The following is a 27242-nucleotide window of genomic DNA, read 5'->3' as shown; positions in this document are numbered from 1 at the left end:
GTGGCGGCTCCCGCCTCCATGCGGCTCGGCGCGGGTCGGGGTCCACACTGACTGGCCTCGAGCGTGTGCACACCGGTGGGTACGGATGTGAGAGTGCGCACGAGGTGGGGCCAGGGCGGCTTCCGGGTTCTGCTGCCCCCCCTCGGCTCAGTCCATGCTCCCCGGGAGGTCAGACCCAACTCCAAAGTTGGGAACAAAAAAAGAATAACTCAAGAAAAAAAAATACACATACGACATCCGAGTCCTTTGCACGCCCATACGGCTCCAAAACCGCGGTCTCCGGCTCGCCCCAGCAGTCATCCTTCTTCCCTTTACTCCTACAGGGCTAAACACTGGTCCCACGGCTCTTCTGCCGCTGGCCCGGGGAAAGCAAGCAGAAGTCGGCGCACCAGGCTCTCGGCGCTCGGGCTCCCGGCCAGCGCCTTCTCGCCGCTCTCCCCACCGGCCCCCGGGCACGAGCCAGGCCGCGCCCCCGTTTCATCCACTAGGTGCAACCTCCCCGACCCCCTTCCCGGGGAGGGTGCGGGGAAACTCCGGCTTCCAACATGAGATCCGCGCTACTGGCAGCTGGCGGGGAGGTGAGAGAGGGAAAAGTTTGGTCCGCAAGGGGGGCAGGTGGGGAAAGGAAGTCCACCGAGCCTGGAAGAAGAGAGGGAAAGAGGGGAGAGAAGCCGGGTGCCCTCCCCCACCTCCCGACCCCCCCCCCCACCTCCTCGCTCAGACTGGATCTTGTGCCGGTGAGGTGCGGAGGAGGGGTCACTGCCAGGTCTCGGCCTTCGGGGCCACCTTCCCTCTCCCCCTGCTCCTGCAGAAACCAGAGCTGGGGGGCGACGGTGCAGCCGGGCGCCTGAGTGTTTTTACGTGACTCTGTGTGTGAGAGACTCCAGGTGAGTGCGTGTGTACGTGTGTGCCAACTGCACGAAAGGACTGTGTGCATTTCTGCGCTCCTGTAACCCTCGCGTGGTTGCGCTGTGTCCGGGTATGTAAGTGTAAGTGTTTGCATGGGCTCTGTGCCCTGGCTGTGCTTGTGCCTGTCCATGTGTAGGTCTCCGGGGGTGCCTTTGTGTGCCAGCTGCGAACCTGAGAGCAACTCCCTCCCACTGAGGCTCGAAGTGAGGTGTGTGATAGAGCAAGGGCCAGAGGACTCTAACCCCAAACCCACTGCTCACCTCCCATGCCATCACCACTCCCTCACCCCCGTCATTGAACTAGGCAAAGGCAAAGGAAGCAGTTGATAAATCCTGATTAACCTTCCTACGAAATCCCCAAACCCTAAGTCCTCACTGGGGGAAAGAGTGGCAACATGTGGCCAGGTTAACATCACAGGGCCTCAGGGAGAGAATAGTCTATAAGCCCACTCCACAGATGAGGCAACTGAGACTCAGAGCGGGAAGGAACTAGATCAGGCTGCCGCTGGTATTGGGAACCTTGGACATCTGAGTTTTGTCCCGAGGCCTAAGTGCCAAATGAGAGCACAGGGGACAGTGGTCTCCTTCCCTGGGTCTGCCAACTCCATTCAATTCACCTTCAAATAAGGTATATTCTCTCCCCAGACCGTCTGTGCGGTGGAAGAGGAAGCATCTCTTGGGGTTGGGAAAGCAATGGGAGGCGAGCGGGAGACACAGTCCCTCCTCTCTTCTGTCCCACTGGAGGGCCTTAAGGTTCCTGCTGCCTTTCGGGGAGGGACGAGGAGTGGGGGTTCCCTGCTTCCTCTCCACCCCCACTCGCCTTCAGAACTTTCCAGGCATGAATGATGCTGTTAGGGATGGGAAGTCAGTGAGAGGCAGGCTGGCCTCAATGTCAGGAATGAAGTACGGGGGAGGGATGGAATACCGACCCCAAAGCCATTCCAGGCACGTCCCTCCCCTCCCGCACCGAGTATGCCCGCCCCAAAATTGTTATGCAAAGGAGTCAAGTCTGTGATCTTCTGGCGATCAAAGCGGCAAAACCAAATATTAGAAAAGAAGTCAATAATGGATGAGCAGACTAAGAAACCCATCTCGGGGACAATTATCGTCGCAATTGAAAAAAGCTCCCGGCTTCCCTTACTCCCCCCCACTCCATTCCCAATATTTGGAAAAAAAAAAAAAGTAGGCGGAAGAATGGGGCCTGGGGATGGTGGTAGAGAAAGGCAGCAGCCCCGCTTGCGTGAAGGAGCGGGTTCGTGGACGCGTTTGTTGAGGGGAGATAACGCCCCCTAGGGGTGACCCTGGTAAGTCCTGGTGTTGTCTCTGGGCCAGTGAGCAGAGCCGTGCCCTCTGCGCTCCAAGCTCTTTAGCTTCTTAAAACAGTGTGGTCACTCTGAGCCGAAGGGCTAGAATCAAGGTTTCTAGTGTCTTTTCAAACCTCCAGCACGAACCTGAGCCCCTCTCTTGCACCCCTTTCTACCCGCTTTCTTTCGAGAGAGACCCTAGGCGGGTTCTTAGGGCGGAGAGCAGGGTCCTAGGAGCGCGGGAGGATTCCCGGCTGGTTTTCCTGTGAGGAACGCGCCACCTATCGGTGCTCTCGGAGAACTGCACCTGTGTTGCTCTCCGGAAGAGGAGGCTATAGGGGGGAGATTTGATCTGAACTCCCTGGGCCGGGAGATCCAGACCATTTCCGGACAGTCCACACCAGACAGGGGAGAGACAAGATTGCAGGAAGGGGATCCTTCACGGAATCCCCTCGCCTCATGAGAGCTTAAGCTGTTTGCTCTGTGATTCCTAAAGCAGCAAGCACCTGAGTCGGAGTAGGATGGGCAGTGAGTTGGGAGTCAGAATTGGATTCTTTCGACTCCTCTGCTATGCGACCTTGAGAGGGTCCCTGGCATTCTCTGGGCCTGTTTCCTTATTCATAAACTGAGGAAATTGGATTAGATTGATCCCTTCTCGACTCTGACCTTGAATCTAACATTGAATCTAACAAGTATATGTAGACGTGTATGTCCTGTGTTTCTATTTCCAGCTCTTAATAGATTCTGGACTTTTACATGCCATTTATATCCTAATATCTTATATGTAGCTGCTTCAATTAATATTACTGTTTTCTCAGTTGTCTGGGGATTTCATTTGCGTGGAGTCAGGATGCTTCTTGGTGGCCCGAATAGTTGTTTGAAATGAAGCCAGTCATGTCTGACTCTTTGCGACCCACGGACATAGCCTGCCAGGCTCCTCCTTCCGTGGAATTTTCCAGGCAAGAATACTGGAATGGGTTGCCATTTCCTTCTCCAGGGAATCTTCCCGACTCAGGGATCGAACTCGGGTCTCCTGCATTGCAGGCAGACACTTTACCATGTGAGCCACCAAGGAATCCCAAATGCCCGTTTACTTAAACCTTTTTTAAAAAGAAACAAACAGGAAAACTTCAGTCAGTTTACAGTGTGGGACATGGCTGGGGAGGACGGGTGTCACGGAGCCAGGGAGAACATAATGGATGTTCATGTGGGAGCCTTAGGAGAGAAGACCCAGGACCCTGGATTGCAGTCATTGTCAGAGAGGTCAAGGAAGAACGGAAGCTAGACCCTGCTAGAAAAACGGGCGAAGCCATGGACACTCTGAAACTCCTGGGGTCGGGCCGGAGTAGCTCCTAACTGGAGGCTCCTAGATAGATGAAGCAAAAAAGGTAGGCGTTGAGACCAAAGGAGGATCGCTCAGATCTTAAGCCACTTCCCCTAAAACTCACCATGAAATTAATAAAGAACGGAAAGAAGGGGGTGGGAGACAGTATTTTCCTCTGGCTATCCCGAGAAAGCGTGACTTTTGCTTGGAATTTCGGGTTAGTGAAGCTGGAGGGAAGCGAGAGTTGCCCGCTGTGGGTGCTTTTTGAAAGGGCCGGCGCGCAAGCTTGGGGCAGCCTGCCTGCGCCCAAATTAGACGTGCCGACTGGGGCGCCCCGGAAAGATCTGCACCTGACGGAGCAGCAGGCAGGGCCCTCTAACCTCCTCTTCAGCTTCCCAACGACCAGGGGCAGCGCGAGGCTGGATCCGCTGCTTTTTACGATGGTTGGGCGGAGGCCGCGCTTCCCCTCCCCTGGGAATAGAAACTCCCCGTGGGACACCCAGAAAGGCTGCCACTTTGAATCTGGGACCCTTTTCATTCTGGATGGAGGGGACGTTTCTCGTCTTCCAGTCTGCGTGTCCAAGAATCGTTCTGGGCCACCGGCTCCTCGGAAGTGGAAGTGGTGAATTTCAGCGTCTTAACAACCGGCGCACATTGAGATTCAGGGCCAGTGGTTAAAGTTTTTAGCTGCAGATGGAAAAATCAAGGGTCTGGTCACTTGTCCTTGTGAACGCTAACCGATCCTTTGGTGTACTTGGTGACCTGGCCCTGACGTCCTGGCGGTCTGTACGGCTCGGAATTTTTCTCCCGAGTCCGGGAGATCGAGCTGCACTCAGAGGCCGGCGAAAAGTTCGCAGTCCCGGTTCTCGGCAGCGCGGAACTCATATTGCTTGTGACACGGGCGCTTTCCCAGCCTCTCAGATCTGACCCATGGAACTTTGTGCCCTCTGGCCTGGGTGCTGAGGCCCCGGAGTTGGTGGCCACCCCGTTAAGCTATGTCGGCCCAGGAAATGCGAGCTCCAAGCCTGGGCCTACCACGGCGGCACCGCGGCTGTAGCTGTGGGTTGAGCACGGTGGCAGCGTGATCGCTGTCTCCTAGCCGGACCGAGGAGCAGCAGGGACTCAGTGTCCAACCCACCACCTCCTTGGCTCTCCCAGGTGGGCCAAGAAACCCAGATTTCAGGAATCACAAGATGCCAGACAAGAGTGCGCTGCGGCAAGCTGACCGAGACGCGGGAACTTCGGCGGCGCTGGTGCGGAAAACGCTGGCTCCAAAGTACACACAGCTCAGATTCGCCTCTGTGGCAGGACCGACAAAAGAAAAAGAATGGATTCATTTTGCATATTTCATTCAGATTTTGCGGGTCTACAAAGCCCTCCGGAGAGACAGAGAGATAAGGAGAGAGACAAGGAAAGGGGAGAATGTGGATGAGGGATCGAGATGGCGGAGAGAGGGAAGGAGAGGGGTAAGGGGAGAGAGACAAACAGATGGAAGGAAGGTCCCCTTAAGAGGAGGTAAGGATGCTGAGGAAGAGTATCCAGCATACAGCGGTGTGCTTTGGGAGCAGCTCTAAGCTTTTAATTGGGGTTAGTTCATTTAATGCTTACAGTAACCTATTGAGAAGTGTGGCACTGCCTCTCCAACTTTCAAAGGAGGAAACTGAGGCACGGAGAGTCATAACGTAGCCCGAGGGGATGCTTATAGCAAGCGGAAAAGGAAGAGCAGAATTGATCCCCAGCTCTTGGAGGAGCGGAGGAAAGTCTGTTCGGAGCACCCAGGGAGGACGGGGGTGTTATCATTTTCTCCGCACCGAGGCGGCCTCGATGATCCCAGACGCTCCAGCCAGGCGGGACTCGTGTAGGCTGCGGAGCTCCTTCGGGTGAACGTTGGCCCGGCCTTCCGAGTTCTCTCCGGGGGTAGGCAGATCTCTGGTTCTTGGTAGGGACTGGAATCCTCTGCAGGGAGATGACCTTCTGTTTCCCTCACTCTGACAGCCTCTCCGGGTGTAGCGCGGTCGGGCAGCCACTCATTGCGGGTTTTGGTGCTCTTCGCGCTTCTGAGCTCAGTGACCTTGGAAGGGGCCCCGCGTGAACTCATTCTTGGTTGGCTGCAGCGGGCTGCGGGGGCAAAAACGCTGGTCCTGGCAGGTCGAAGTTGCTGGGAACCCTCACCCCCACCCCACCAGCCCAACCCGCACCTCCATTTTCAGTGTCTGGTCTCGGCAGCTACGGCTGCCAGAGTGATCGCCAAAGCCCAGTCTTTCCCAGACTTGCTTTCCGGCAGCAGGAGCGGGGGCCCTGGCTGGGGCGTGCAGAGAGCTCGAGTCCCGCTGAGAGGAGGAGTCCCTAGGCTTCCTAGACCTGAGCCTCAATTGTCCCACCACCACTTTCGGAGGCCGGTGGAGGACAGTGGCAAAATCCGGGTTACCCAGCCTTTCCTAGCCATCATCCCTCATCCCTCGGGATTGCTCCTCTCCAAGGCTCCAGCAGCCCTTCTTACTGACCAGGATGAGGGTGAGGATGGAGAGGGAAGGAGGGGACCTAGGATCAGAATTGATAGGAGATAGGGGTCCACTCCCCTCTACCTTGGCTCCAGGTCCTCTGCAGGCCAGTGAGAAACTTTGCCATCCTTGAGAACCTTCAGCTGGTGCTATGTGGAAGGGGTTGTGCTGATGGTTGGCTCCAACTCACCCAGGCCCTGGTGAAAGAACTTTCCAGGCAGAGAAAAAGGAGGTGGCCTCTCAGCTTGCTTCAGAAAAGTGCAGGTGGGCTGAGAAGAGGGGGCTGGACCCCAGAGTGCTATCTCCCTCAGCTAATCACCAGGAGTTTTAGTCTTTCAGCCTTGGCTCCCTCCTATTTCCTTTTCCCACAGCTTTGTCCTTGAACCCAAGGAGCAGAACTAGAGGCTTTGCTGCAAGGTCTCTGTCACTGAGGGGGCACGTCAGACCCCAGTTTCCCCAGACCCCACAGGGCTCTTAGATGAGGAGTGAGCAAACCTAATTAGGACTTGTCAAATGCTAAAAAGTCTTCCTATTGGAGGCTGTCTTAGGTCTGGAAATCACAACTCTGTAAATTTGCAGTGTAGTTGAGATTTGGCAAGAAACTGAAGGTGTCAACAATTCTGAATGAATGTGAACTTGAACTTGACATGGGTCTTTTTTTTCTTTTTGGAAGGTATCTGAACCTTGAGCCAAAATACACCAAAGAAGAGATTCTCCTCACATCCTCTACCTCCTGGAAGTTACAGGTACCTTGACTGTGGGGACCTAGGGCTTGGGAGTACAGAATTTGCAGGGAGCATAGGAGGTTATTTATCTTCCCTAGGTCATCAGAGAAGGAAAGCCAAGAGACAGTGCTGCCATCCCTCTTTCTCCATCAACCTTTAGCATTTATCCCCTCACCTCTCCTGCCTGCCCCTGTCAGTCTCCCAGCTATCAAGTGCAGACTTGACAGGAATGTTGCAAGGAAAAACTAATTAAATGGCTGTACAATGCTTTGGAAATATTAAGTGTCATGTAAACGCCTAATGCTAATAATAATCTTGATGGTGGTAATTATGTGCCAGGAAGCACATCCCAGACAGCTCAGCACTGAGCCCCAATGTGCGTGTCTATGAGAATCCCAGGGAACACCCATTCTTTCTGCCACAGAGCCCCAGCTTTGAGTGGCCAGGTGGAAGGTGGGAACTCCTTCCCACTCCAGGTCCTGCTCCCATCACCTGGGAAGCAGACTGGGCTTAATCCTGGCTGGGAGTCCTTAAGTTACTTCACTCTCTGACCCTGAAGTCCATCACCTGTAAAATGGGAAGTTGGTGATTCCCAAGGTATGAATACCCCCACGTTGGGTTCTGCTTCTTCCAGGCTCTGACCGGCTCCATGGTACACTCACATCAAGGTCTGACCTTTGTGAGCTAGACGTCTTCCATCCTCCAGAGCTTGCTTAAGATAGAATCATTAGGGGGATTACCCTGATTACCCTTCGTGTTTAAATAGAAGGATGTCCTTAAACACATCTCCCTCTTTCTCTGGACTCTCAATGGGAGGGGCAGGAGGTCTCAGATCTTAACATTTTTTCTAGTTTGATGAAACACCAGGCCTTCCCCAGGACTTAAAGTTGCCTTATAAGGTCATTTCACTACCACCCATCCCTCAGCCCCATCCTCTCCCAATCAGAGCTTCCCCACCAGTGCTGGGCTGGAGATATGGGGTGCTGATGTCTGCCAAAACCAGTGGAGGCTCAGGGGGCAGCAGACTACAGTGACTCATGATTGAGGGTTTTGGGAATTTCCACCAGAAATCACTGGGCCTCTCAGGGGTTTTGAAGAGTCAAAACCTAGATACTTTACTGATACTTCTCATCCTTGAACTTGCCCTAATTTTATTTCTCCACGACTTGGAGAATAGGTTACAATTTCAGGCTTTACCAGCTGCCATTTTTTTGTCAGTCCTAATTTGGTTGGATTTTCAGTTTTTATTGCTATGTGATGACATACCCCCCTCCTTGTTGGAGAAGAAAATAGCTTTTTTTTTTTTTTTTTGTCATTCAAAGGAAACAAATTCTTGTCTAGTTAAGCTTTAAAAACACAGTACTTTGTACTGTTTAAACTAGGCTTCAGTAACTCAAAAACACCTTACCTTTAAAACTAAAACTTTTTGCAGATTAAACAGAAATAGGTGGTTTCCTAGGTATTTTTTAAAGGCATCCAAATAGGAATGCTATTAACAGGGACAGTGTTAGGCTTTGGCATTTAGGCTATGTGGTATTTTGTGGTCAAATTTGAGGAGAATTACAACATCAGACACTGACAACACACACACACATACATACAACACAAATGCACCATTGAAAGAAATTCTGGACTTTGCCATTTCACACTTTCTTAGCTAAATATAGGCTTTGCTTTTTATTTCTTCCTTATAATGAGAAGCTGGGTGTGCGACCCCATGGGCTATACATTCATGGAATTCTCCAGGCCAGAATACTGGAGTGGGTAGCCTTTCCCTTCTCCAGGGGATTTTCCCAACCCAGGGATTGAACCCAGGTCTTCCGCATTGCAGGGGGAATCTTTACCAGCTGAACCACAGGGAAGCCCAGAGAAGTAGGTGACAAATGTTAGCTCACACCACCCATTGATGGCAGGCAGAGACTACCTTCCAGGCCAGTCAGTGCCCTTTCTGCCACACCAGCCTACCTGCTGCTTCTTTGGATAAGAAGGCAAATCCACATGCAAAATCCTGCACACTCCCCAGACGTGACCCTGTATGTGTGTGTGCTTAGTCGTGTCCATCATTTTGCAATACCATGGACTGTAGCTCACTAGGCTCCTCTGTCCATGGGATTTTCCAGGCAAGAATACTGGAGTGGGTTGCCATTTCCTCCTCCAGGGGATCTTCCTGACCCAGGATCAAATCCAAATCTCCTGCATCTCCTGCATCGGCCCTTTACCCTGTGCCACCTGGGAAGCCCCAAATGTGACCCTAGGCATCACCAAATCCTACAGTTCAAACATACAGTTCTCACACTGACCTGCCAACCCCACAGCCAACTTTGAAGGGGTGCAGGCAGTTTCCAGGCTAAATTGTATAGTTACACACCCAGGACAGTGGGACAGTGAACCGTAAGGCCCATTTCTTCACCCCTGGCTTATTTTTTGAGTTCAGGCTGTACCCCAGTAATCACCTCCAGTGAATGAGAGTTGTGGTCTGGGAACCTTTAGGGGCAAATGTGAATGAATACACCTATGTGTAGCTTTTCCGCAAGTTTGTCTTGTTGTTGTTGTTGTTTTACTCGGTCCCACCCAAGAGAGCTGCATCATGAAGAATCTGTTTCCAAATTAGATAAGTTACCAAGTAGTTACCGATAAGTAAGACACACTTGATATTTCAGATAAGTTCCTAGCAACTGCTGCTGAGTTAGCTTTTTTTGTCTTCCTGAAGATGTTATTCACCAGAAAGCGTTCCCTTCTCCAGGAATTTCATGGCAAAAAAAAAAAAATTTTTTTTTAAATTTCTGACTTTTTGGTTCCCTTTGGTTGGTAGGAGGGGAGTGTGGGGCACAGTCGAGGTGATGTGGTGGGGCCAGGTTCTAGACCACAGGGAGAGAAATAGGATGGGGGCTGGGGGCTGGGCAGAGCAGCAATGTCTATGGGACATGGGCCTCAGCTCTGTGCGGCTGCCCCAAGCTACCATGCTAGCACACCAGCTTTGTTTGATCCTTTTGACTCACTGCCACCATCCTTTTCATCACTTAGAACTCCCAATCTTTTTTCAGCATCTGTATTCCTATACTGGCTGCTGTGTTTGCTGTGGGCTGTGGGTACCCAAGCATTTTGTTGAATAACTTTGGTTAATTCTTTTGAAAGCACTTTGATCTGAGCAGTCTGTTCAAGGAATGGGGCTTCTATTCCAATGTGGCTGCTGCTGCTAAGTCGCTTCAGTCGTGTCCGACTCTGTGCAACCCCATAGATGGCAGCCCACCAGCCTCCCCCGTCCCTGGGATTCTCCAGGCAAGAACACTGGAGTGGGTTGCCATTTCCTTGTGGCAGGCATGCCCTTCTCCTCCTCCATGTGCTGTAAACACAATGCCAGGCAATGAAAAACAATCTCTCCAGAAATTCAGATATTTCCACACTGTCGGCTGTTTGGCCCTGGGAGCCAGAATGTTCAGCATTTCCTCCAGATAATAGTATGTTACCAGGGCCCACAATAGCCTGGGAAATCGAGTCCCCCCTTTCCCCTCTCCACAGGAGTCCTTACAGTAGACTGGGCCAAAAGCCTAAGGAACCACTGGACTGAAATTCTTGCCCAAGGCGGGAGTGGGGATGAGGAGGAAGTGTGAGGACATCATTCCCTTTCTGTCTGGTGGAAACTGCCTAGTGCGTGTGGATGAGACAACCCAACTCAACGTGGATGGGCTGTGTTGGTCCAGGGTGGTAGAAGGGATGCAGGAACTGGGCTCAGAGAGCCAAGCGGGCTGGCTTTCCTCTAGCACTTCTGGTTAGGAAGCTAGTTTGATGGGAGGGCTGTCAAATTTGACCATCTTGAGCATTTCCTGTGTGGGTTCAGGAAAGCTAACTGGGGATGGTGGAGTGGCAGGGGGTTACAGGGCCTTGAACTCTCTTTGCTATGACAAGTCTCTGGTGGGCCAGAGAAGCTGCTTGTCTGTTACCCTTTCCTGTGGAGAGAAGACCTCCTGGCCCATATCCTTCCATAAACTCAGATCCTGGGTCTCTGGCTCGTAAGTAAAAAAAGAGAAGAGTGTGTCACATTTAGGATTTGAAGGATGTGAAGCCCCAAAGGAGCAGATAGTAGAATTTCAGGCATTATCCAGCAAGTGGCAAGGAATTTGGGGGAATGCAAGCTGACTTGGTACTATTTGCTAAATTAGCCTTGCACTCAGGATGCTTCTGGGCCCCCATATCTCTCCAGTGCATGCAAGCTGCTTCTCAGAGCTGATGCACGTGAACTTGTTTCATTTCTGTCCAGCACGACAGCCCCTGGCCCCACTGAGCACTTGAAGTATGGTTGGTCTGAATGGAGATGTGCTGTCAGTGTAAATTAAAGTGCAGCATAACCAACAAGACTTACTGGATAGCACAGGGAACTCTACTCAATATCTTGTAATAACCTATAATGGAAAAAAATCTTGGATATATATGTATATGTATAACTGAATCACTTTGCTGTACACCTTAAATTAACGCAGCATTGTAAATCAATTATATTTTAATAAAAATTAAACACACACTCACACAGCAGATTTCAAAGGCAGCATGCAAAAATAAAGTATCTCATTAATATTATTGTATTGATTATATATTGACATGACAAGTTTTTAATCTGTTGGGTTAAATAAATTATTAAAGTTATTTTCCTCTGTTTCTTTTTACTTTCTTTTGATGTGGCTAGTAGAGCATTTAATTTACATATTCTGCTTGTATTCAGGGGTCACATTATATTTCTATTGGACAGTGCTGGTCTAAGTGAATCCTTCCCATTTGAAGTTACTTTTGAGGACTTGCTTATTAATTTCCTTCTTTCATTAGCCACATGCATGGAGGCCACTCAGAGCTCCAGGGAAATTTCCTTTCTGCTAGATCATTTCAGTTCAATCACTCAGTCGTGTCTGACTCTTTGCGACCCCATGAATCTGCTAGACAGGCACTGAAAGATCAGAAGTAGGCCGGGAGCCCAGCTTGACTTGTTTCCAAATAATGGCTTCTGGTGACATCGTGTGGTCATTTCTTAGTACTACACCAACCACAGGCTGTGCGCAGTCCCCATTTCCCAGTCCTGGTGTTACCCATTGCTCACTGTAGTTACCGCACTGGATGGGCTAATAGATCAGAAGTCCTACACTTGCAGAAGAATGTTTTTCCCCCGAATGTGTCCTGTTATCCTCTCAGCCTCCTTTCAGCTCTGCTACATCTGCAGTATTGGGTCGACCGCACTAACCTACTGCGAGGTTTTCTTTACTCAAGAGAACAACTCTAGAAACCTCTCTCTAGAAAACAGATATTCTAGCCTGGAAACCTTGCAAAAAGTTGAGTGTATGGTTGGTCTGAATGGAGATGCGCTGTCAGTGTAAATTAAAGTACAGCATAACCAACAAGACTTACTGTATAGCACAGGGAACTCTACTCAATATCTACTTCTCTGTGCCCCTTTTTCCTCATGTGCAAAAAAGGTCATATAGCGGATGACCTCTAACCTCAGCTCTGGCTCCCCAAATCCTCTTTGGTGGAGTGGACTTGACCCCTCACAGGTGGTCACCTATAAGAAAGGGCTTAATGTGAAGTTCATGGAGGTGACTTAACACAGAGCAGAAGTAACTGACCATGATTTCTGAGGGGGCGATAATAGGAACACAATTGTCAACAGTGAAGACTAAGTACTTTACATATGCTATCTCATTTAATGCTCACAACCATCCCACAAATTAGGTATGAATATAAAAAGGTAAAGAATCTGCCCACAATGAAGGAGACCTGAGTTCAATCCCTGGGTTGGGAAGATCCTCTGGAGAAGGGCATGGCAACCCAGTCCAGTATTCTTGCTTGGAGAATCCCATGGACAGAGAAGCCTGGTGGGCTACAGTCCATAGGGTCACAAAGAGTTGGACGTGACTGAGTTGGGCACACAAATAGCAAACAGAATTTTAATATACACAAAGTTAAAAATCCATCTAGGAGATCAGGGGACCCTATAGAAGAATGAGAATGTCCCAAGAGAATCTAACTGTATTGCAAATGAATGATACATTTGCATTTGAAAGGGGTGGAGAAAGATGCTGATCTAAGCAACTTTAGAAATAAGTAAGAATAGAGGCATGGAAAAGTGCACATAAGCATTGTGCTCTGGTTAATAAAATTGTTTCCCATGGGGGCATGCAATACTTATTCTGATATTATTAAGCATGTACACAGGAATTGGACAATCAAGTAAATGGTTGACAGATGATGGGAAACCAATTTCTTATAGTTGGAGTGGGAATTTACAAATAGTCAAAGAGAGGAAGCTGGAATGATCCATGTGGTAATGGATTAGAGTGGGAGACATTAGTATAAACCCATGTGTAGCTTATACAGATGATTACATGTAGAAGTATTTGTATATGCATACACACACACACACACAGAGGTTAATATATACGTACATAGTTCCTGTCCTATAGTCTAAGAGGGCCTAGAAGCAATGACACCCTAATAACAATAAGTATCTTAGCACCCGGATCTTGGTTTCTAATACCATTCTCCAATAAGGAACCAAGAGTCCTTGGAGAAATGGCCAATTCTAGAACCAGAAAAGGAAATACACATGGTGAACCTGGAGCATTTTGTGTTGCTAGCATGTAAGAAAGTGCTCAAAACTTTAAAAACCTCCATTGATAGAGGCATACAGGAGGCAACTGAAAGGATCCCTAGTGATAAGACTGGAACACCAAGCTACAAAATAAAGTAGTATTGTAACATTTGACCCAAAGTTTAAAGTAAATATGTATTCATGGGCCCATACTGATATCAGTGATTGAATATATAAATGAATGGGAGAAAAGAGGCAGATTTCCCTTGAAGAAAATAATACATTTCACCCCCAAGGAATAATCCCCGTCCCATAAGTGTAGCCTGTGCACAGTGCTGCCGTTGTTGTTTAGTTGCTAAGTCATGTCCAACTCTTTGCGACCTCATGGACTGCAGCCCTCCAGGCTCCTCTGTCCCTGGTATTTTCCAGGCAAGAACACTGCAATGGGTTGCCATTTCCTTCTCCATGGGATCTTCCCAACCCAGGAATCAAACCCACGTCTCCTGCATCTACTGCCTTGGCAGGCAGATTCTGAGCCATCTGGGAAGCCCATCGTGACTGCCTTCCAGAGAGTCCAGTATGCAAAGGCAGAAGGTGAGGGGAAGAATCCTTGACAGACAAAACCTGACAAACACTTCCTTAGGCAGGTGATCAAGGTCATTATAAGCCGAAATAATTCTTGTTAGTTGGTACCCTTGGTAAAACGATACTTTTCCTCTCTGATCTTCCTCCCCAAAGCCCATAATCCCTATCGAGTCATAAGAAATACATCAAATAAATTCCCAGGGACATCTTCAAAAATATTTGAGCAGCATTCCTCAGAACTGTCACAGTGATCAAAACCAAGGAGAGTCTGAGAGACTCACAGACTTAGGGAATGAATTTATGGTTGCAGGAGTGGGGGAGAAGATGGGGAGAAGGGATAGTTAGGGAGTTTGGAATGGACAGGTACACACTGCTATATTTGAAATCAGTAACCAACAAGGACCTACTATATAGCCCAGGGAACTCTGCTCAATGTTATGTGGCAGCCTGGATGGGAGGGGAGTTTGGGGAAAAATGGATACATATGTATGTATGACTGAGTCCCTTTGGTGTCCACCTGAAAGTGTCACAACACTGTTAATTGGCTACACTCCAATATAAAATAAAAAGCTTAAAAAAAAAAAAAAAAGGAAAGTCTGAGAAACTATCACAGCCAAGAGGAGCCTAAGGAGACATGACAATTAATGTAATGAGGCATCCTGAGAGGGACCCTGGAAGAGAAAAAGACAATGAATAAAAGCTAAGGAACTGTGAATATAGTAAACACCTTAGCTCGTTTTGGGGCTTCCCTTGTGGCTCAACTGGTAAAGAATCCTCCTGCAATGCGGGAGACCTGGGTTTGATCCCTGGGTTGGGAAGATCCCCTGGAGAAGGGAAAGGCTACCCACTCCAGTATTCTGGCCTGGAGAATTCCATGGACTGTATAGTCCACAGGGTTGAAAGAGTTGGACACAACTGAGCAACTTTCACTTTCAGTTCATATCAATGTATGAACATGTAGGTGCATACTAATATAAGATGCTAATAATAGGGGAAATGAGGTGCAGGAGCATGTGAGAGCTCTCTGTACTATTTTCTCAACTTCCCTGTAAATTTTAAACTGTTTTGAAAAATAAAGTCCATAAAAAATGTTGGGGCTTCCCTGGTGGCCCAGCAGTTTAGCATCTGCCTTGCATCCAAGAGATACCGGTTTGATCCCTGGTCCGGGAAGATCCTACATGCCTCGGAGCAACTAAGCCCGTGTGCCACAACTACTGAGCCTGTGCGCTAGAGCCCAGGCTCCCCAACAAGAGAACCCGTTGCAATGAGAAGCTCGTGCAGCACAACTAGAGAAAGCTCATGTGCAGCAACAAAGACCCAGTGCAGGAAAAAAAATGTGATAAGTGAAAGCAAGATGAGGCTGTAAAAATGTCTCTAGGTAAGGGTTGGCAAACTTTGTAAAAGGCTAGTTAGTAAATATTTTAGGTTTCGGGCTTTATGGTCCCTATGACAGCCACTCAGCTCGGCTCTCTTAGAGTAAAAGCAGGCACAGGCCATACAGATGAGATGTCTGATTTCCAATAAAATTTTATTTGGCAAAAACAAAACAAAAAAGCAAAAAGTGGCCTGTGAGCCGTGGTTTGCTGACCCTGCTCTAGCATGTGCACTTAGAAGTGGAATTGCTGGGCCACAAATATCCAAACCCTCAATTGTGGAAACCACCAAATGGTTTTCCCAAGAGACTGCATCAAGTTTTAAAAAAAAAAAAAGAAAGGAATATATTACCATAGAAGTTCCTTTTGATTCATGTCTTGCCCAAAACTTAGCATTTTTTTCTAAAATGGTTTGTTGCTGGGTTCTTGTGCTGCGTTTCCCTGATTATAATGGGCTTATAATTTCTCCCTCTTCTGAGAAATGCCTATTCGTGGTTTTTGCTCAGTCTCTGCTGTGTTGTCTTTCTTTTATGCATTAGCAGGGGCTCTTTATATATTCTGGGCTTTGCTCATGGCTTAGATGGTAAAGAATCTGCCTGCAATGCGGGAGACCCAGGTTTGATCCCTGGGTTGGGAAGATCCCCTGGAGAAGGGAATGGCTTCCCATTCCCATATTCTTGCCTGGAAAATCCCCTGGAAAGAGGAGCCTGGTGGGCTACAGTCCATGGGGTCCCAAAGAGTCAGACTCGAATGAGCGACTAACATACACTTCAGATACTAGTCTTTTATTTGTTATTAATGTTCCAAATATCTCCTCCCAAGATATGGCTTGTCTTTTCACTTTTCATCAACATCTTTTGATGAATAGAGTTCTTAATTTTAATGCAGTCAGGTTTATTAATCTTTCCTTTTTATAGTTAGTACTTTCTCTTCTCTCTTGTTGAAGAAATCCTCTTGCCTTTCACCTGTAAGTCCTCAGTACCTTTGGAATTTACACGAAGTCCATAACATATGGAGGAGGAGAGAATTCAGTTTTATTTTTTTCTGTTTGGATAGCCACTGGCCCCAGTCCAGCACTTCCTCCCCTGCTGTCTGCAACGTCACCATGTCACATCATGTCCACAGAGTACATCTGGTGCTGGTGTCTAGTTTGTTTCATTTGTCATATAATTTCATGATAATTCCCAATATCAAATTACCCCCAACCTAGTCTTTTTCAGGAATGTCTTTACTATTTTTAGCCCTTTGGACAGTCATATATTCTTTAAAATTATCTTGTCAAGTTTTCTCTGTGTGTGTGTGTGTGCGTGCGCTCAGTCGTGTCTGACTCTTTGCAACCCATTTTATGAAAAAACAAAAACAAACTAACAATATTAGTTCTGGGAACTTACTGAGATTGCATTGAATCCATAGACTGGTGTGGGGAGAACTGACATGTTCAAAATGTTGCATCTTCCTATCTCTGAACATTGACTATGTCTCCTAACATCTTTGGGGTGAGGTTTAAAGATGTTAAGTGACCAGCCCCTGGGGCTGTACAGTGAGGCTGAGCTTAGCCTGTGAGCTCTGTGTTTCCCCTCTGCCCAGGTGAAAGGGAGCTCACACACCTTCAATAAAAATTTTCTTCAATAGAAAAACAGCAAAGAGGACTATAGTAAGCTCGCTCACCCATCTGGGAACCCAGAGTTACCTGACAAAAGCAGAAAGGGGCCCTGACCCTCTGAAAGTTGTAAAATGAACAGCCGCCACTCCTCCTGCAGCTCAAGCTGTTTGCTCAAAGCACTTTTTAATAGGTCCTCAGACAGGGAGATGGCAATTAGGTCTTCTCAAGGCTCCAGGTGCCCCAGAGAGAGTGGTTGAGAAATCTGACCTGATGAACAGATAAGAAAGTTATAATTAACATAGTCTATGTGAACACATGGGATTGCCTATATAGTAGTTTTCCAACCATCAAGACAGTTCTCAGACAAATCTTCACTCACAGGGCGGCTCAGAATGCCCATGCTTCATACTAACAAGTTCCTTGTTTTCATAAAGAACAGATAAAAACCCAACCTAGCTGGTCTGTACGTCTGCCAAGTCTGAAATCAAGGAACTGAAATGAACAGGCACTGAGTATTTTTGTCATTGTTATTGTTCAGTCGTTAAGTCCAACTCTTTGCAACCCCATGGACTGCAGCACACCAGCCTTCCCTGTTTTTCTCTATCTTCTGGAGTTTGCTCAAACTCATGTCCATTGAGTTGGTGATGTCATCCAGCCATCTTATCCTTTGTCACCCCCTTCTCCTCCTACCCTCAGTCTTTCTCAGCATCAGAGTCTTTTCCAGTAAGTCGGCTCTTTGCCTCAGGTAGCCAAAGTATTGGAGCTTCAGCTTCAGCACAGTCCTTGAAATGAATATTCAGGGTTGATTTCTTTTAGGATTAACTGGTTTGATCTTCTGGTATGTCTTTAAAATAATTGTCTCTCCACTGAGGCATAACTTAAATTCATTAAGTTTACAAATCTGGAGTGTCCAGCTTACTAAATTTTTACTCCATTATACACTGTGCAGCCACTACCCAGATCCATCTATTCAGCATTTCCTGACCCCAGAGGTCTGCCTCAGTCATGTCTTCCCCCAGGAAGCTGCTACTCTGACTTCAATCACCACAGATTAGTTTTCTGAAATCCCTATGGATGGAATTCTATCCTTCACATGTATTTTTTGCATATGACTTCTTAAGCTCAACATTACCTCTATGAAATCCATCAGGATATCATGTCACCATCGTTTGCTTTTTTCAACTGCTGTATAAAAACCTATTGTCTGATTTGTTGCAAGTCATTTTACTATTGGTGGACATTTTGGTTGTTTTCAGTTTGGAGCTATTGCAAATAAAACTGCTGTGAACATCACTGAACTTGCCTTTTAGTACACATGTGTGCACCTTTAAGTGGGTATAAACCCAAGAGTTCAATAGTCCAGTTTCTGAATTATGATAGGTCTTGAATTTTCTTTCTTTCTTTCTTCCTTCTTTTACATGTTTAGCTGCAGACTTCTGTCTGGCAAAAGAATATAGCTCCAATGGTTACACTTTTATTGCCATATTTATTGTCATATTGGTATGACATTAACCAGCTTTTATCTGGCCTGACAGTATTTTTTTTTTCTCTTCTCGCCTTTCTACCTCCTTTGCTTCCTTCCTACTTTCTTTCCAAAATCGTCTTTACAATAAAACTTACAGTGTGTAATTTACATATAATCAAATCCACCAATTTTAATTGTACAGTATAATGTCAAATGTGTATGGTTGTGTAACTACCAGTCATCAAGACAGGAGACAGTCCTGTTACCCAACAGTCTTCTGTATCTCTGCAATCACTTTTCCCCATCCCCAGCCCCTGGCAACCACTCCCTTGATTTCTATCATTATAGTTTTACCTTTTCTAGAATTTCATATAAATTAAGCTGTAGTTTCTATAGTCCTTTGTACTTCATCTCCTTCACTCAGCATAATTATTTTGAGTTCCATCTGTGTTACTGCATATGTCACAGTTCAATCCTTTTTATTTCAGAGTGATATATATATTTCATTGTGATATACTGCATTTTATTTTCCCATTTATTTATTACTGAACTTTTGGGATTTTTTTAATTTGGAGGATCTTATTAATAAAGCTGCTATCATTGTTTGCTACTGTTCTTTGCATAGAAGTGTGTTTTCATTTCTTTTGGATAAATACCAAGAAGCAAGATTATTCAGTTACACAGTAAGTATATATTTAACTTTTTAAAATAGATAGTTAGTGGGAAGTTGCTATATAACACAGGCAGCTCAACCTGATGCCCTGCGGCAGCCTAGAGGGGTGGGATGGGGTGGAAAGTGGGAGGGAGGTTCAAGACGGAGGAGACATATATACTGATGACTGATTGACATTGTTGTATGGCAGAAATCAACATTGTAAAGCAATTATCCTCCAATAAAAATTTTAAAAAACATTGAAATAGATAATTCCTTAAAAGAATTGCCAAACTGCTTTCCAAAGTGGTTGTACCATTTTGTTTTCCCACCAGCAGTGTATGAGAGTTTAAGTTCCTCCATATCTTCACCTATACTTGGTATTAGTAGTCCTTCTTTAAAATTTTTATTTTATACTGGAGTATAGATTATTAACAATGTGGTGTTAGTTTCGGGTACACCACAAAATGATTCAGTTATACATATACATATATCTATTCTTTTTCAAATTCCTTTCTCAGTTAGGTTGCTGCAGAATATTGAGCAGAGTTCCCTGTGCTATACAGTAGATCCATGTTGGTTATCCATTTTAAATACAGCAGCGTGCACATGTCTATCCCAAACTTGCTAACTCTTCCCCTCCACCCTTCCTGGTAACCTTAAGTTCTATGAGTCTGTTTCATAAATAAGTTCATTTGTATCACTTTTTTTAGATTCCACATATAAGTGATATCATATAATATTTCTGAGTATTGCCAGTATTTTAATTTTAGTCAATTGTAAAAATGTGTAATTGTATCTCATTTGGTTTTATTTATTTTGCTTTGTACCTACTGGGCACTTGAATATATTCTTTGATTAAGGACTGTTCAAATCTTTTACTCTTAAAAATTGAGTTGTAGTCTCATTAAGTTGTAAGAATTCTTTATATATTCAAGATATGTAAGTCTTTTATCAGATTTTGGGAATGTTTTTTCTCAGACTGTTACTTGTCTTTTCATTTTCTTAACAATGTCTTTTGAAGAGTGTAGATTTTTTATTTTGGTCAAGTCCAAAATAAAATTTTACTTATCTTTTTCTTTTTAGTTTATGTATTTTGGGGTTTTACCTAAGAAATTCTTACATAATCCAAGATCAAGTTTATCCCTGTATTTTCTTCTACAATTTTTATAGTTTTAGCTATTACATTTAGGTCTATGATTGATTATGAGTTATATCTGGTGTATAGTACCAGATAAGGGTCAAGGAATATTCTTTGCATACGAAATTCCAGGTGGCCCAGCAGCTTTGTTGAAAAGTCTGTCCTTTCTCCATTGAAGTACATTAGCACCTTTGTCAAAACTTCACATCCATACAGTAGGGCTGTTGTGAGAATTAATTAGGACTTTGAAAGCACTAAGCATTAATAACTAGCACATAATAATTGAACAATAATTATTGTCATTTATAATCATTTATAATTTATCATTATTTCAGCTAGATTTTCTGTAAAATAGATGTATTGCAACATATTTGGTAAGGTTTTTTGTGAGGATTTGGTGACAAATAATGTAAACAGAACTTTTAGCAGTTTCTGTATGCAATAAGTTCTCACAAACAATCTTCTGTATACGACATTGCCTACAAGTAGACACTCTCTAAATAACAGCTGTTATTACTATCCTGTGTGTATCTGTAAACCCTCATATGATGAATAATACATGAAAATATTTTATGCAATTGTTAATGCTAATATCCCTTATGAAGCGACAAGGAATTATTATTTTCTACCTTTCAAATTGGATATATATATATTTTTAATCAAACCCAGTGTTGCTAAGAATGAGGGAAAATGAGCACTCTTTTATACTGTTTGTAATAGTGCAAATTAGCCCAGACTTCCTGCAGGGCAACCTGGCAATATAAATCAAAACCTGTTAAAACATGCATACATTTTGGCCTTGCAATTCAAATTTTAGGAATTTTAGCCCAAGAAAATAATTGAAATTGCGTGTTGAGAACTGTGTGCAAAGGTGCTCACTATAATAATATGTATAGTCAGAGGAACCTTATAACCACCTAAATGCTTGACAAATAGTTAAATAAATTGCTGTACACTCATGCAATACTATACAGGATGCCCACCTTTAAAATTATGTAGTAGAAAAATTTTTTATGATGTATTGAAGGAAAAGACTAGGTTACATACCAGAATTCATTTTTTCATTCAGCAAGTATCTGTTGCAGACACTGGGCTATGATGCAGAACTATTCAGACAGTACAGGGCAGTAAGTGCTGGGACAGGTGATGGCAGGAGGCTAAAGGACCACGCACAAGGATGCTTAGGCCAGTTTGACCTGAATTTGCTGTCTAGGTTGGGTCAGAGCTCCCATAGTGAGTGACATCGTAGTAGAGACGTGAAGAATGAGTAGGGCTGGGCAGAGATAGATGTGGGGTTGGTGAGCAAATAGAAGAGGGTTCCAAGCCAAGGAAGCCATGTTACTACAAGTTCCAGGAGATCACTGAAAGCTTTTATGCTAAAGAGTGAAGTGATCAGCCTTCGCATCCTAGAAGGACTTCTCTCCATTGTGTGTGGCGTGGATTGAAAGGCATCACATTGGAAAGTAAGTAGACCAGTTAGAGACTGTTGAAGTAGTTCAGAGATAATAATGGTCTGTTGGAAAGAAGTAGATGAATCCAGGAGATATTTAGAGGGGCTATTGGACAGGACTCGGTGACTGATTGGGTATGGGAAGTGAGGAAGGGAAGAAGAGGACACCAACCAAGTGTCTGGCGTGGCCATCTGGATCAAGAGTGATCCCCTCAGAGGATGGGGAACTCTAGGGAGGGAAACTGGGAGGAAAGAGGGGAGAGGTGTTGTGTTCTGCTTGGGTTACATTCACTTTGAGTTCCTCTTAGCAGAGAAGCTCCATAGACTGTTGGGAATTAGAGTCTGTAGCTCAAGAGAGAGATTAAAACCGAAAACTCAGCTCACATATAAGTGATGACTGGATACAAGAGAGTTAGTAAGAACTCATAGGCCAGTATTTTGAAACTGCAGATCTTAATCCCCATTAGTGAACTATAAAATCAATATAGTGGGACATCTCCAGCATTAAAAACAAAGAAAAGATAAATACAAAATTTAAAAATTAAAAGTTGTTTCATGAAACTTTTGTTTTAGGTCATATATGAATAAAAGACTGTCATAGTGTGTGACATAAGTTTGAGTAAACTCTGGGAGTTGGGGATGGACGGGAAGGCCTGGTGTGCTGCAGTTTGTGGGGTCGAAAAGAGCTGGACACGACTGAGCGACTGAACTGAACGAACTGATAGTGTGTGAATGTACCCTGTCCTCCACTATAGCTTGCCTCCATTTGATGAGTGAGAAGCTATCTCAATGCATGTATTTAAATCAATATTTGTGCTCCTTGACAGTTTGGAGCAGGGAGGTTCAACTGAAAAAATGGTTAACTATTGAGTCCTCAAATGAACTCATCAGCTAGTAAGCAGATAAAAACATATGGAAAAGCATCTGAATTCTGGATTTCTCATAACCTAATTTTTCCCTATTAAGATGCTTTTTAAATTTTAAGATAATGGAGGTGAGGTTGATTCAATGAAGGCACAATTCCTCAGCAAGTGTTTCCTTGTCCCTGGAGTCAGGAAACATTACTGTTGTGCTAGATGGTCCCTTTCAAGTCAATTTCCTGACATTAACTCTTAGAGTGCAATTATTTATGACTATAAACCTTTAGGTTCTAGGAACCCAAAGTAGTAAAGCCAGCCTAAACTGGGTCAGGAAGATTGAAAATAAAGTTTAGAGTAGAATGAGAGGAGTTAATGGGGTAGCACACCTATCATAAAAGAAGCTGGTGTTCAAGTCCTTGCCATCTGCCTGCTGGCTGTGGAAGGCACACTTCTCAGTGAGCCTCCATCCCCAAATTCATAAAATAGAGACATAAAGTCCTCCTCTACAAGCATTACCTTTTCATTGACAGTATCAAGATGAGATGCGATGTGGTGAAGGGTTTTGTTCATTGAAAGCCATCTACAAATGCTTGGCAGTGTTTCTTGGGTAAACAGTCCTTGGATTGACTTTTAAAAATAGGAGATATGAGCTAAAGGAGGATCAGGTTCCTAAGGTTCTTGTATCATTAACTCTGTTCTTTCTGTTGCAGAGCAAACACTGTGGAGACTCTGTGCAAGCACTGTGGAGTGCTCCTGTGGTTACTGTATTATAGATGGCCACAGGGACAGCCAGCCTGCAAACTCAGACACCAGCTCCACCCCTGGATCATGCCACTCTGAGTGCTAATATATAATGGAAGCAATAGCATCTTATTCAAAGAGTTGTTTGAATGACATAATATAGTAATCGTGTGAGCAAAGTATATATGTTCATGAAGTCTCAGTTCTCACTAAGGAAGCCCCAGTCTTCTGGCTCCATGCTGAGCAGAGGAGGCTAAACCTGCCATTCTCAGCTCCCTGTGTCTCAGAGATGCCCCTTCTCTTTTGTCACGAGTTCCCAAACTTTAATGTGCAAATGCTCTCAGGTAACGCAATGAGAAATTCATTCTCTGGGACTCATCCCCGGGCAATGAAAACACACCTGTAACACTCTCACCTGCCCTGATGTCTCCCTTGGCAGGTGGCCAGTGCTGAGGCCTCCAGGGCACTGTCTGCTGGCCGGAGCTTGGACTCTGCCTCTCCCCTGGATTCCCTCATTCAGGATCAGGAATAAAGGAAAGGACTTAATGTGGACAGAGAAACATGCAGTTTGCCCATTCATTTGGCTGCTCTGTGGATCCTACCCCTGGAGCCAAGAGGCCCTCACCAGGCTCCCCATCAAGGCTGAGGCCATGTCCCCACCCATCTCATGCACACACGCCTGGTAACACCTTAAGCCAAGGAGCTTAAGCTCTCACAGCTCTCAGGGAGGAAAGGAGAGACATCTTCTTTCTCTATTTTAAGCAGAAATGCTAGGCTGGCCCTCAGCTTCTGCAGCACCTCCACTGGACTGGGGAAGGTCCTTGCCCACCTCAGGGGCAGGAACTCTAAGAAGTCCTTCCAGAGATTTCCCTGGTGGCACAGTGGATAAGAATCCGCCCGCCAATGCAGAGGACACAGATTCAATCCCTGGTCCGGGAAGATTGTACATGTTGCAGAGCAACTAAACCCATGCACCACGACTACTGAGCCAGCGCTCTAGAGCCCATGAGCTTCGACTACTGAGCCCGAGCTTCCTAGAGCCCGCGCTCCAAAACAAGAGAAGCTATCGCAACAAGAAGTTCGAGCGTCGCACCTAGAGTAGCCCCAGCTCGCAGCAACTAGAGAAAGCCTGCACACGGTAACGAAGACCCAGGACAGCCAATAAAAATTAAAAAAAAAAAAAGTCCTTCCAGATGCCTCCTCACACAGGCCTTCTCCTGGGCAGTCACTCCTGCAGGGCCCGCTCCAGAATGTCTATACTTGCAGGGAATGGAATGGGCGGGGGCTGGGCCTTGACCGAGCACCTCAACTGTTTTTCACCTAAACTGCCTGTTATATAAATGCAGTTTTCTGGAGGTGTTTTATTCCACTTGAGTAAGATCGAGAAAGCAATTGTGGATACGAGAGGATATTATATTTTTTCTTTTGTTTAGAAAAAACTATTTTTAATTGAAGGATAATTGCTTTACAGTGTTGTGTTGGTTTCTGCCATACATCAACATGAATCAGCCATAGGCCTACATGTGTCCTCTCCCTCATGAACCTCCCTCCCACCTCCCACCCCATCCACCCCTCTAGGTTATTACAGAGCCCTCGTTTGAGTTCCCTGAGTCATACAGCAAATATGAGAGGATATTATTACTGTTTTACTATTATTGTAACTAACACATTTTGACGAGCCCTTCTTTGTGATCATAAATCCAAAAGGTTCAGTAAACCATAATTTTGCACAACTTGTTTGGTGGTCAACTCCTTCCTAAATGAATGTGGAGCAATTTATAGTCTTTCTGTTCCTGGCTAGGTTTGAATGCTCCTCTATTTTGTGTGCTTGATTATGGGGTGCTGCCCCAGACCCCGCAGGGTTGTCAGATACCATACAGTCTTTAAACCATATTATTTCCCTAAAATCCCTCAAATTCTGAATTTCTGAATGCACCTGGATAATGGTTTGTGAATCGTAGTTGAGGGACTTATTATAAGAATCATAGTTGAGGGACTTCCCTGGTGGCTTAGTGGCTAAGGCTCCATGCTCCCAATGCTGAGGGGCCTAGGTTCAATCCCTGTCAGGGAACTAGATCCCACATGCCACAACTAAAGATCCTATGAGCTGCAACTAAATTAATAAATAAGTATTAAATGCTGCTGCTGCTAAGTCGCTTCAGTCGTGTCTGACTCTGTGCGAACACATAGACAGCAGCCCACCAGGCTCCCCCATCCCTGGGATTCTCCAGGCAAGAACACTGGAGTGGATTGCCATTTCCTTCTCCAATGAAAGTGAAAAGTGAAAGTGAAGTCACTCAGTCATGTCCGGCTCTTAGCGACCCCATAGACTGCAGCCCACTGGGCTCCTCCTCCATGGGATTTTCCAGGCAAGAGTACTGGAGTGGGGTGCCATTGCCTTCCCCGAAGTATTAAATAAATATATAAATATTAAAAAAAAGAATCATAGTTGATATTGTTGCAGAGATTCAGAAGGGGTGGAGGTGTGTTTGGACTAGAGGCCTGTACCTACCCCTATTCCCCTGCCAGCCCCCTCCCCACACTGTTTTCCTGAAATGGCTGGTCTTCAGACACCATCACCAGCAGCTTCTGATGGCCTGTGACTGGCTGCATCAGCTCCATCTCAAGGCAGATCCTTGCCAGCAGATGAGCTCCCTATGCAGAAGCCCCTAGCACAATGCCTGCTTTCTCAGCCCACAGGTTTACAGGGTGTACTGTGGCTCTGAGCCCCAGGCAGAACCCCGGAGGATGCCAGGGCAGCTGTGAACACCCCACTGTCAGAATCACCATAATTATCTCTAGCACCTTCATCAGAGGTGCCCTTAGCCAGAACGCACAGGTACCTGCAGACACTCATGAGCCACCCTGCTCCATAGCACATCAAGTAGGCTGAGAAGGGAAGGGGGAGGGTCATGGTCTCCCCTAAGGGTCCCGGGAAAGAAGCAGAGTCTGCTTTCCCCAACAGACTGCAGGGGCTCCAGAGGTGCCTGTGGGCCCCAGAAGGACAGAACCATGTGCCTTTGATCCCCACTGTTTCCTAGCATAGCACCTGGCCTTCAAGGGCAGCGCAGGCTTACTAGCTGAATGAATTAAACCAAGTGGCACTCACTGAACTCATCAGATGACAGTATAGATCAAGGTCAGAAGCTCCCCACAGGTCAGCTGTAGCTGTGGGAGCTTTAATGCAGTACTTACTGTGTGCAGAGCCCTGTTAAGTATCAGACCCTGTCTAGTCCAGACTTTAGGACACCACGTGAAAGAGCAACTTGTATCCCTATTTATAGATGATAACTTCAGGCACATGGAGGTCAAGAGCCTTTCTGAAGGCCTCCCAAGTCAGCTTGGCTCCAAAGTCTGAGTCATTTCTGTCCTGTGCTGCTGCCCAAGGGCAATCCACCTGCCCTCCCCTCACAGTGGGGCTGGACCACACTCCACTGTCATTGTCTCTTTTCTGTGTATAAACCACTGCCAGGGCCTGGAGGAGAGATTCCAACAGCTTTCTCTGAGGGCAAGGAGCCAGGAGGCAAGGACTGGGGAGAGGCTGAGAGAGGGGAAGGTTGTGGGCTGGGGGAGGAGGAAGGAGAGATTCACCCCTTTCTGGGATGGGGTTCCTGCTGCATGGTCCATCCAGCTTTCAAACCCTCTTCCCTCTTCATGATCTGAATCACAGCTTCTCTATTAGCTTGAGGATTTCCCTTACCACCTCCTTGTGTTTCTCCTTTCTTGATAGCTCAGCTGTATCTGGCAGAGAAGGCAATGGCAACTCACTCCAGTACTCTTGCCTGGAAAATCCCACGGATGGAGGAGCCTGGTAGGCTGCAGTCCATGGGGTCGCAAAGAGTCGGACATGACTGAGCGACTTCACTTTCACTTTTCACTTTCTTGCACTGGAGAAGGAAATGGCAACCCACTCCAGTGTTCTTGCCTGGAGAATCCCAGGGACGGGGGAGCCTGGTGGGCTGCCGTCTATGGGGTCACACAGAGTCGGACATGACTGAAGCGACTTAGCAGCAGCAGCAGCAGCAGCAGCTGTATC

At 46.2% G+C, this 27242-nt stretch overlaps 1 long non-coding RNA gene across 1 annotated transcript; it reads left to right on the top strand.

Annotated features, from left to right (window-relative positions):
- On the top strand, positions 1 to 26973 carry LOC138992083 (uncharacterized). Its single transcript, XR_011467941.1, has 3 exons — positions 1 to 578; positions 6711 to 6783; positions 23176 to 26973. It is a non-coding gene; the product is annotated as an uncharacterized lncRNA (long non-coding RNA).
- The last annotated feature ends 269 nt before the right edge of the window (positions 26974 to 27242 follow it).

Source organism: Bos mutus, chromosome 2, assembly GCF_027580195.1.
Source record: "Bos mutus isolate GX-2022 chromosome 2, NWIPB_WYAK_1.1, whole genome shotgun sequence".
Lineage (NCBI taxonomy): Eukaryota > Metazoa > Chordata > Mammalia > Artiodactyla > Bovidae > Bos > Bos mutus.
This window is presented reverse-complemented; position numbering and strand designations above follow the sequence as displayed.